This window comes from Cyprinus carpio, chromosome A25, assembly GCF_018340385.1.
Source record: "Cyprinus carpio isolate SPL01 chromosome A25, ASM1834038v1, whole genome shotgun sequence".
Taxonomy (NCBI): Eukaryota; Metazoa; Chordata; class Actinopteri; order Cypriniformes; family Cyprinidae; genus Cyprinus; species Cyprinus carpio.
In genome coordinates, this window is record NC_056596.1 from 21,180,016 (window position 1) to 21,192,588 (window position 12,573).

Below are 12,573 nucleotides of genomic sequence, written 5' to 3' on the forward strand. Positions count from 1 at the left end.
TTACCTGAAAATAGTTTTGAATTCACTTTTTGTAATTGTTTTAATTAACAATAAAAATATAAAAAAAATTATTTATTATAAAAATTATGACTGTCTCACAGCTGTAATGTCATTTTGACAATGTTAAAAAAAAAATCCTCAAGTTTTTCAAAATATTTGTTGTTTTAAAGGGTACAACAGTTCCAGAGAAAAACTTGAGATGAACATATAATGTGTGAAGAAAAGGTAAATATGCACAGAATATTTTTATTGAGCACAATTTCCAATAATTTCCTAAAACTTTTCCTGAAAATGATCCCAATATGTAAATCAAATTATAATTTAACTGTCTGTATGTTGTAGTGCCTAAAATTCTAAGGAAGCCTAAGGAAGCCAAATTAGTTGGCCAGGGATCTTTCAAAAAACTTTCATTTCAAAATGTATTTTTTACCTGCGCGATTATGATTTTTTTTTTTTTCTGCAATCAGAATGTTTATACCATGGCAGACAACTAAAACTATGGTGGAAATTCATTTCAGAAAGTTTAAATTAAAGAAACTAGTATAGAGTGTACATTATATATAGTGTATCTTATCAAGTACAGGGTGAAAAGTGTGCACTTAAACACATTTGCTCTGAAGAAAGACAAGAAAGTAATTTGGGAAAACATCCACGAATGCCGTCACAAGTCTTGCTGGCTGCCAGTAATGTCCATGTATGCTTGTTTTGAGCAGCATGTTTGTTTTTCTCTTACACAGGAGGCCATCAATCTCAACAAAGGGGGTTATGGGCCCCCTGAGTTCTGCGCTGGTGTGAGAATAGAGGAGTTGGGGTCAGAAAATGGCCGGTACCAATCCCCCCAAAACACCCCACACACCACCATACTTGTCACCCCACCCAACACCCAGCGCCCAGGCCCCCCCACCTGCTTGACCTGGGCTTGAATAACAGATTTTCCCACTGTTCTGAGGAGGGAGGCTGAGAGCAGCATTGTGTGTGCGGAGGAGGATGGGAAGTGGGGGGCCACCACTGAAAGGTGTTTAAATGATAGTAAAAATGGTGGGATTATACAGGCAGGACAATACCAGGCAGGTAAATGCCCTTTTTTCTACAATAACCCCCCTCTATCCATTTGCCTTGTTCCAGTCCTCCTGCTCTCTTTTCTTTCTCTCCCCCCTTTGCTGCTCTCAGGGGTCTCTTATAATGCGGATGGGAGAAGAGTGATGAAAAAGACAAAGAGTGCTGCAAACACAAAGACCGAAGACATTGATCAGGACAGCGTTTACTGAATTTAACCGAGTGTGTCACATTTGCAATCTGAGAAGTTGAAATATCCATAACCATTTAAACACGCAGTGTGCATTCTGAAAGCCCACGTGAAGTTTGAAAAAGTGTGACTCTTGACACTCGCCTCTGACTATTGTGATGAATGCAGCTGAAGGTTCCAGGTTGCGAATTCCTAAGTGAATGATGTGCAGTTTGTTGTTCTTGTCAACTCCCTTTCAAAGAAACCGTGGAAGGGTTTGGGGGCCAGTGGATGGTTGACAGCCAGGTCAAAAGGTCACACTCTTGAGTTTCAAGTTGAAAAATATAATGAAGAGAGATTCAAAAGAGATAAGAGCTGCCCCGTTCCTAGCAGAACATCCAACATTAGAGATCTGACGAGACTTGACAGTGGAAAACAAAAATACATGCTTGAACTTCCAGTCATTTACATCTTTGACAAATATTATCCTTCATACAAATATTCATCCGAGGCCAAAAAAATCAAATAATCACAATATATCCCAAAGACTTTGGATGCAATGAATGAATGAATGAATAATAATAATAACAATAATAATGCATTTTTTTTTTAATGTGCCGTTATCAAAGCTCTACAATAGCATAAAAAGTATAACAGTAATATATACAGTAATATACATAGTACACTCAATTACAATACGCAGTTTAAAAAGATGACTTTTTAAGACTTCTTAAAACCAGTCCAGTCCCACTGAAGGAAGAGCATTCCACAAACGTGGAGCAGAAACAGAAAAAGCTGCTCCCCGCCCCCATCGACTTTAATTTTAATATGAAGACTGCTGAAGAATACATGACCCAGAAGAGAGCGAGTTGAAATATAAGAGACAACTAAGCTGTGCAGAAATAGGCAGGGCAGTCCCATGAATAGCTTTAAATGTTAAAATCAGTATTTTAAATCTTATAACATGCCTGTATAGGAGCAAATGCAAGTTATAAAGTACTGGAGAAATATGCTGATGGGCAGTTGTATACGTCAGTACCCATGTGGCTTTAACTGGTGTTGGTCAAACATCACTTTATGAATGAATGAATGAATAAATTTCCAAATAATATCACTATATATTCCAAATGAAAAATAGCCTAACATACATACATACATTATTTATTTTCCAAATAATATACAAAGAAAGAAAGAAAGCTATTTCCTATAATAATATATATTGCAAGCCATGGGCTGCTCTGAAAAATGGCCTAAACGTATTTAGTTTTGTTAAACGTATAAATTAAACTTAATTAATTTAATTGTATACCTTATAGCATAGGTTGTCCATGAGATTTTGTATATAAAAAAGCCCTCGTGAGCATGTGGACACTTTCAAAATGTCACTGAATGATTGAATTACCTTTTCGAGTTTTTATGCATCTCATTTATTTGTAGTCTTTGCGTTTTGTACTGTAGCATGTTGTATGTTTTATGTTTATGCTCTGTGCAAGAGGCGAAATCCACAAAGCACTGGCAGGCACATTGTAAACGCGTTGCTAAATAGGTATGCCAGCTGCTCACCATAGCACACTCCTATCTGGGGTTCATGAGGGGGGCATGAGGGAGAGAAGTGTTACATAGGACAGTATCTGAACACTTAAGCCACACATAAATTAGTATGACATTGGCATTAAATAGCAAACTAAGAGGGATTATTTTCACAAAAGCTGTTTGGTTTGAAATCATAAAACAACATGTATATATTTTTAATTCAACAGTTTTGGTTTATTGGTTTCAAAGAAATTAATACTTTTATTTAGCAAAGTTGCATTAAATTGATCAGAAGTGACAGTAATCTTGGGGGAAAATACATCATCGTTTCCACAGAAATATTATTAGGATAACTGATTTTAACTCTGACAATCATAAGAAATGTTTCCTTGAGCAGCAAATCATCATATTTAGAATGATTTCTGAAGGATCATGTGACACTGCGAGACTGGAGTAATGATACTGAAATTCAGCATTTCAGTCACAGGAATAAAATTACATTTTAAAAATATATTGAAATAGAAACTGTCATTTTAAATCGTCATAATATTTCACAATATTAATGTGTTTTACTGTATTTGTGATCAAATAAATGTAGCTTTAAAAGACGTGTACCCTTTAAAATCATTTAAAAATCTTTTGAACATTAGTGTAAATGTTCAAAATAAAGACAAATAGTATTTAAATCATTTCTGGTTGTCAAAATTGACTTCATACATCCACTAAAATCTACAAAAACTATCACATTTTGTAAAATTTGTCTAAATTCCTAAAGATTTTGAACATGAACGGCTGAAAGGTGTGTACCGACAAAGTGGAAAGACCCCGCATTTGTGTGCCTTGGGGTTGGGTGTTTTTGAAAGGTGGCAACAACATTGTTAGCTGTCACCGCAGCATCTGTGTGCCAGTTCCATGTTGTGTGAGCCCACAGTCACGATCACCCAGCTCTAAAAGAGAACATCCAGCTGCCTCGCAGGTCTAATACACTAAAAGCTTCACTGGCAATCTTGCTCCACACACATTTAGCAGAAGTTTGCTTTAAAGTTATAAGTTCCCAACAGCACAAAGTGAGAAAAGTGCTTAACTCTCCACTAAATAACTGAAGCCAAATTCCGGTACCCAACCCACGGACGCCAGGCCACCACATTAACAGATTAACAGGGCGTTCACCTACATTTATTGGGGCCTGTATGAGTCCCCTCGTGAACTTTTGTCCTGGAGACAGAACAAATGCTATGCAAAATGAGGCTTTTTACAACACTCCAGACAGGAAACAGCCACGCCACCTCCTCCAGTTATCATAAAACTATGGAAGACAGGCAACTAAAATAATTGACTGGTGTGTATTAGTGCATTGTGGGGCTTATTTAGCACAGCCTTGAGTGCAAATGTTTATATTATGTTGGCGCTAATGAGAAGGAGAGGGTGTGGTTGTCTGCCTGGCCTGCTAGCTGTGAGGTCAATAAAAGCGAGTGTCCAGCGCTAACAGCTAAGGCAGGAGGAATGAAGACATAGGCAGAACACATTAGTCTGCTAGAGGCTCTTTTGGGACGGAGCAGTTCAGCTTTTAAATTAAGTAGAGGATGTTTGGGTAAAGCTGTTATGAGGCAAAACCACAGGATGCCTCTACAAAGACCTCCCACATAAACACCTCTACAGTCTTTATGGATGCCAGTTTTATGGACGCACAAGAATGTTTTTTTTCCGGAGATTGCCGAGATGAGGGGAGTGGGGAAAGTGTTTCCTCCTGTAATAAACAACTGTTAGCCACAATTTCCAGTCTGTTGGCAATACAAGACCGCTAAACAGTAACAATGACAGAGTGAATAATTAGAAAGATTGTATGATTGCAAGAAGAGACGGTTGTGATTGCTTTGGTCTCTGTCTTAAGCTATTTTCATTCTGGGCAGTTGATCAGGTGACCAGAAGCTGAATCCGCTTAGCTACTGAAATTGTACTATAATTGTAACTATATATATATATAGATACTTATATATATCTATATATATATATATATATATATATATATGGATATATATCTATATAAGATAGGAATCTCTTAATCTGAATAGTTTGTTAAAAATCATCCCCACTTGAATTAGATTAGATTAATGGGTTAAAACGGTAGTTTCTGTATTAGGAAATGGCCATGACTCTTTGTTGTTGTTTTTTTCTTCTAAATCTTAAGTTCACGAGTTGGTAAATGGAAAAGAGTAAATCTCATATCCTTCCATTCATGAACAAATAAAATAAAATATAAATGTTTGAATATACGATATTTGTTCAACAGGGTGTGGCGGCCGGTTTGGGTCTTGTGGGTGTTAATTTTAAACCCCACCATCACATATAATCAGGTTTCCAGAGAAGTGATGACCACCTTCACAAACAGAGTGCTGTCACGTCTTTTTCTGCTCTGGCCGGAGACCGGACTTGAACCGGGTGACCTTGCCTCTTGTTGAGCACCTTAGGAGGCCGAACACCTGGTGCAGAACAATGACTGTTTGGTCTCATGAGAAAGGTCTTTTTACAGGTTTGATCAATTTGAAGTGAAAGGGATGAGCCAGAATCCTTCACGGTGGAAATAAACTCTGTAGTGTTAAATACGGGAACACTTTGACTTAACTTGCTGAGGTTAAATACTTGGAATGCTGTGTATTCCCAACATCAGTGGCATCCATGTTTAAACCAGCAAATCTGCTGAACAAAAGAATTATCGACACACATCTGGAGTTTCTGCCTCAAATGTGCTTTTTTTTTTTTTTTTTAGTAAGTCATTAGTAACTATTTGTCAAATGGGGCGTGCACACCAAAAGCGAAATCACCATATATAATATATAGTTTTGCTGTATTTTACTGGCACTAAACTTACTCACAGGATTTGTCTTTTTTGCATTATTTGCAGGAATAACACATTGTGTGTTCTCTCCATTTTCTGGTTTTCAATAACTCTTTGCTGCAACTGGCTTGCGCGACCACAGTGTCATGTGAAATTTCCCGCTCAGATTTGAACTTTTTTCACAACTTGTGAAAAAGACGCGAATTGAGCGAAATATCGACTTTTTGCGTCTATTTGCGTCTTTTTTCATTGACGTTTGTATCTTACATCTCCTTCTGCGGCGCAAATAATGTACATTCGTTTTGGGTGGTGCACGCACCATAAGGATCACATAATCAGAAAAAAACTAAGTGCAATTTCCATTGCCCAATTGAATGATCATTTCAAAAACAAATTCCTATCACTTATTTTTAGAAGCATTTCGTTTTTTTTTTGTCTGTTTGTTTTTTGTTTGCTATTTTTTACCCTTAAATGCAATAACTGGCTTTAATAACAACACTAATTAAATCAGTAATATTTAATAAAATACTATGACTGCATGTTTCTTTAACTGCCTATTCGTGATATGAACAGCTAGTCAGTAACTATACAGATTTTGATTCACTAAAAAAGAATCAACTCATAGCAGTCAGATTCAGGTGTTGCAGGAAACTGTAAGAGTATTTTAGCACAAAGATTCCTCCACATTGGCAGAAGAATGCGAGAACCATAAACAGAACTGAATCTTTCACTGTGGAAAAATTTCTGCTCACATTGCATCTGATTTGGACATAGTGTAAAAACCAAGATAAAAATATTTATTTCCATTAGTTTTTTGATTATCAAGGCCTGTTTAGGATACAAAAAATATATAGTCACACTCACAGCACTGCTGCATTTTCCCTATTTGTTCTTGTGAGAAGTATCATTTCAGGCAACAAACTGAGAGCATAAACAGTTTGACATGAACTAAAAATAAAACAACCTAGAGAATGTTACTCTCTCACGCTTTCTCTGCTTCCTAATCCTCTGTACCAAATGGTATCAATGAGATATATATGAGACGACCGATATAACTTCCACTGCCACTGTTTTTCTGTCGAGGACCCACATGACCACAGCGATAAATGCCCCTCTTCATTAGCTTTCACAGTGAGGGAAGAACCTACTTTTACAACTGCAGACTGGGTTTTACTGCCTCAGAGGGTTTGGTGTTGTAGAACCTCTATTTAGGTTTCATTGTGTCACATCAATGCTTAACATTTAAGTGATCTTTTGTGGAAGTGATTCATTGGTATAGACATTGCTATGAACTGAACCACCTAAACCAGTGAACACACCCTACACATTAATAAGTCATTAGTCAACAAGTTGCAAATGAAGAGAGAGTCAAAACAGAGAAATGAAATGGATTTGCCAAAGCTGACTGAGGCATTTCCCTCAAAATAGGCACTTTTTTTGCAAACAATGGGCACACCTAATCTTCCTTTCAGGGTTGTCATTTGAACCCTTTAGATAAGGGTTCAACCTTTGGCTCCTCCCCCATAACACACACAACACTACCTCACTTCACCATAAATAATGCTCCTGTTAATAAAATTGCCACTGTGTTCTGGTTGTGGCTTGAATGAGACTCATCAAGACAGGCGATTTGAAGAGGCAGTTCAAAATGTTTACTAGCTGCTGGAGGGGGAAGCGTCGTACCTGATAAGGAAAGAATGCAGGAGGCCACAGGCCACTTCGAACCTTTTTGATTGAGTAGTAACGAGGTAAAGAGGTTTGCACTTCCGAACCACTTTTGACAAGCTCTAAACAAGAAGTGACAGTAGCATGTTCTTTCAGTCAGTCCAGTGCCAGTCTAATTTAGAATGTTTAAAAATGGAATGTTTTTTACTCTTCACCGGTATCAGCTGATGTCTAGTATTTGATGTTGGTGTGAATACTTATCTTTTTTTCGCTTTTTGGTCTTTCTCTATCTTCCTGTTGCTGAAGCTAAGAATGCATTAAAGTCAAATTATGCAAGAAGCGAATTAACCTTCACTGTGAAAGCATGAGAAGAGCGAGAGCGAGAGAGAGAGAGAGAGAGTAGAGAGAGAGCAGAAAGCCGGCCTGACTTAATATCAGTTGATCGAGTTTTAAAACCTCAGTCATGCCGTGCTCAGTAGCTAGTACACTGTTTCAGGGGTCTTTTTCTTTCAGCGGTTACATCAAAGGGTGTCCATTCTCATCCATCTTGCCCTCTGACACAAGATAAAAAAAAGAAAGCGACTCTTCATTCTGCCCCAAATTATACATTTAAGTAACGTTTTAAAATAAATATAAAAAATTATCTATTTAAAATAGCCTAATATATACAATTACACAAAATAAAAGTTAAGCTATAACCTATAACAAATAAGCAATTACAAAAACAACTCATGTCATAATAAATAAACATTTTTAATCATTGTCAATATTAATAACCACATTTGTAATAAATAAAATATAAATACAACTAATATTTGTAGTTAATACCCAACAACGGGACCCCAGTTTTATATAAGTAAAATTGATTGAATTTAGTCTAGTTTTACAATATGCAAACCTGACAGTTTTCTTATCATAAACATATACATGAATTTGATTTTAAATTTGTTGGTGTTTTTTTTTTTGATTTTTATTTTTTTCACACTCTTTTTTGTTAAGCTAAATTTGATTTATGGTTTGCATTACAGCAATGAAATTTTTTGACGAAAATGTGCTTATATTCTTATTAGTAAAATTATAATTATATCTATATATATTATAATATATATATATATATAATATATATATATATAAATTATATATATATATAATAATGCTTTAAGAGTTGGCAAAAAAACATCAAACTATATATACACATAGAAAGAAACATCACCATTATTCAAAAATATTTTAAAGGAAGTATAACTTATTATTATTTAATAATATATTTGCATATAATATATATATAATATATATATATATATATAGATATATTATATAGATATAAATATATATATATATATATATATATTATTATTATTATTATTATTATATTATTATATTATTATATTATTTTATTTTTATTTTTTTTGCCTACAGTAATGAATTTGCAATGGGAAATGTGCTCAAACTGTCAAATAAAACAATCTTAAGAGTCCTAAACTATTTATGGGTCATTTCTTTTATGACCCATAAATTTCTTTTTGAGATTTGCCTGGTTAATATATTACTCTTGGTGTGTAGTATAGCCCTCTAGTTTGACTACAATTCCGCAAAGGTTCACAGTGCTGTGTATGTTATGTCTACTGTGAAAACAATACAGTCATACCAGTAGGAAGAGTGCTAAACCCAGAGATCAGGATGTGGTCTGCGGCTGTTGTGCCAAAAGGAGTGCTGGGGTTCAACTGTTTAACAACAAGGAAGGAAACTCATGCTTAGATGACACCACAGCAAAACTTATGGACCCATGTGGCTACTGCCAGTCACTGCTCCACTGGGGAGCTGTTTTACTCCCTTTCATGCTAAATCGCCCTAGGCTCTGAACCGCCAAATGATTTCCCATTACTCAACAACAACAACACCAAAAAAAAAAAGGAAAAAAAAGTGGTTTACTTCTAAAAGGTCATCATCGGTCCATCATGTGTGCAGATATAGAACATTTGTTACCGCAGATCAAACATCCTGTACTCTCACATGAGAGTGACTGATTATCGTTTCATTTGATAAAAATGGCAGATTTGATATGGAATTTGGAAAGACGTTCACCTCATTATCTTATTAAAAAAAGTCTGTGAGAAAGTTTTCCAGTTTGTGTGTGATAGTAAACACAACAACAAAGACAAAGCAAGAGAATCAATGTGACTTGTGGCACACATGCTAAGAGCGCATGCATTGAGTTACATGTATTTTAACTCCTTCTGAAGGTTTGGTCTAGTACACAGTGAAAAAAACTTAAATCTTTAACAAGGGTACTGTGGTGGGACTGTTTTGGGGAAGCTGATGTTTTTTGTGCCTTCACTGACTCAAGGATCCATGGGTTGATCATCTTTACGATGCAACGGGCCGTGAAACAGCATTGGGTGCACCTGAGCTGGCAGGAGGTCACGTGACAGTCTCATGTCGCACTTCTGAGATGAGATAATGTGCAGAACCTACCATCGCAGATGAGCTCAGCGTTTGCAGCAGTGATCACAAGAGAGGTGCATGCCAAAGGTTCAGGTTTCGTAAGGGAACAACACAAAACAAGCTGTTTAATCCTTCCTTATGGTATCAGACAAACTCAGATATTTGAATCTGGATGATCACGGTCTTTAATTCTCATAACTGTGACTGTTTATCTCACAATATGACTTTATATCTCACAAATGTGGTTTTATTTTCTTCCATTTACAACATTACTTCTAAAATCGAAGCTACTTCTGACAAATTGCAACTTTGTCACATGTAGATTTTACATTCCCCAACTGAGACTTTTGTTTCTCATATTGAAACTATTTTCACATTTCACTTTTTCTCACAATTATGACTATATATCTAACATTATGACTTTTTTATCTAACATTTCGGACATTATTTTCTCAAAATTACAGCTTGTTTCCTCATATTGTGACTTTATAATCTCACATTCGTGACTATATTCCTCAAGAACTGTGACTTTGTTTTTTCATAACTGCAGCTTGCATTTCCACAGTGTTTCTCATAATTGTGACCGTATAACTTCTCACAATTGCAGAAATTATTATTGCTCAAATTACGGCTTTGTGTTCTCGTAGCTGCAACTTTGTTTCTCATAATTGTGACATTTTTCTCAACATTGTCACTTTTTTTATTCCTCAGCTGCGACTTTGTTTCTCATCTGCAACTTGCAATTATGAAAACTCTCTTGCATTCGCAAACTTCTATTGTCTGAGAATTATGAACTGTAGCCTATGTCTCATGGTGTGGACTTTCTATCTTTCCAACTATTTTCAAATCTTTACATTTGAGACTTATTTCTCAAAATTGTGACTTTATTCTTCTGCTTTATCTTCTGTTGCAACTTTTTCATTATTGCAAAGTTTATATCTCCCAATTGCGCTTTGTTTCTCATAATTGTGATTTTATATCTCACATTCAAACTTTTGTCTCATAATTGCCACTGTATATATTAATAGTTTGACTATATCTTGCAGTTGCGACACTATTAACTCATTTTTTTTTTTCTCACAGTAATTTTTTCTCTCACTTTTTATTCCTCAAGCTGCAACTTTGTTTCTCATCTGCAACTTGCAATATGCCATTCAAAATACATTCAAAACTTTGTCTCATAATAAACTGGAATTAGCAGGGACATATCATCATTTATTTAATCAGGCTTCTCCCGGATACCAAGACAGCAGGAAGAAGCTAATTAGAGAATACAAGAGACTTGGTCATTCAGCCAAAGCATGAACAAATCAGCCAAATATACTTGACTTCATCATTTGAGTTTACATCAGCCTGAAGAATGATAGACATCCCAGTGCACTGAGAATGATAAACAATATAGTTGTAGCCACATTGCACATTAAAAATTGTAAATATTCCATGAATAATACTTCAGGTTATGATCTACGTTAATTCGATTTCTCTGTCCCTCTCTAACTTCTTTAAAAATTCTGACATCATAGCAAAGGTAGTTGCATATGACTCATTCCCCCAATAGTCCCTCATCTGCTTTATTTTTGATTTCATAGCGAAAGATTTTAATGAGATCTTCACTACATGTGTACTGACATCATATTGTATAATGCACACTAAGCCCCACCACTTACCGAAAGCACATTAATAATGTAGATCATTTTTGCATTTTAAAACATCCGTCATTGCATGCTTTCAGGTTTACGGTAGCTCTTGCTCTCAACTCAACTAACCAAGGTGGTTTATGGGAATACAATTTAAAGATGAAGTGTGTGATTTCTGCACCATTAGAAAATCTATACATGCAGTTGTTCTGGGCCTTTTCTACAGTGTGCTATAAAAAAAAAAAAAAACAACTGCACTCTGGTTACTAAGGTGCTCTCGGTGATTGTTTACCCTTTGTTCAAGACAATCAAGTTTCAATTTTATGAACTTTGGTGCTTCCTTCAGTGTAAGTTCTATGGGATTTTATAGGAGATCACAACAGTCTTCTGCAAAACTTCGGTGCAAGTTTTCTGTTACCTGTGTTTCCTGACACTTTCAGATGACACACATCTGAAATGTTGAGATTAGAAGAGCGTGTTGAGGTTTAATTCTTTAGTCTGGGCTCAGTGTTCCTGTCACTGGCTGGGCTGGAGGATTTTAAGGCCCTCAGCCCCTCATGCCCATGCCGCCTACAACTTCACTTTCATGTGTTGACTTCCTGCTACAGAAACAGAAAACCATAACACCATCCATCACCACCAAATCGAGCAACGATCTGTGAATCTTCGCCTGAACAATGACTGCCTTCTTATTTCTGTAAATGATGGATGGAGATAAAATGAAGTGTGTGGCATCAGTGCATCTTTGCACACGTTGGTGTTTTTGATTTGTGAGGGAAATATTATACCTCTTCAGTGAAACGTGCTATTCCTGATGTTCTTGAATTCCACTTTTACAGCCACTTTATTCTCAAAATTCAGTCAGTGTGCAAGTAGCCTCTTCAAGATGATTCCAGATGAGTCAACTCTTCTGCTGTTCAGCACATCATCCTCATCCTCAAACTCCCGCTAACTTTGCTAATACCAAGACTCATGACTCAAAATAAGGCGTGACAAGCAGAAAGCCAGCGAGATGCTAAAAAGAAGCAAAAGAGTGGGTGCTGGAAGAAATGCCCCACTTGGAAAAAAAAGAAGAAAAGATGCATTGAGACTCCCTTCAAATACGTACATACTTAGTGAAAAAGGCTGGAATGGGAATAGGGAGGAGGGAAGAGGGGGTTTGACTGATTCATCTGGTTTGCATAGGCAATTTATTTTGGTTCAGTGGAATATACAAATTCTCGGGGGAAAGC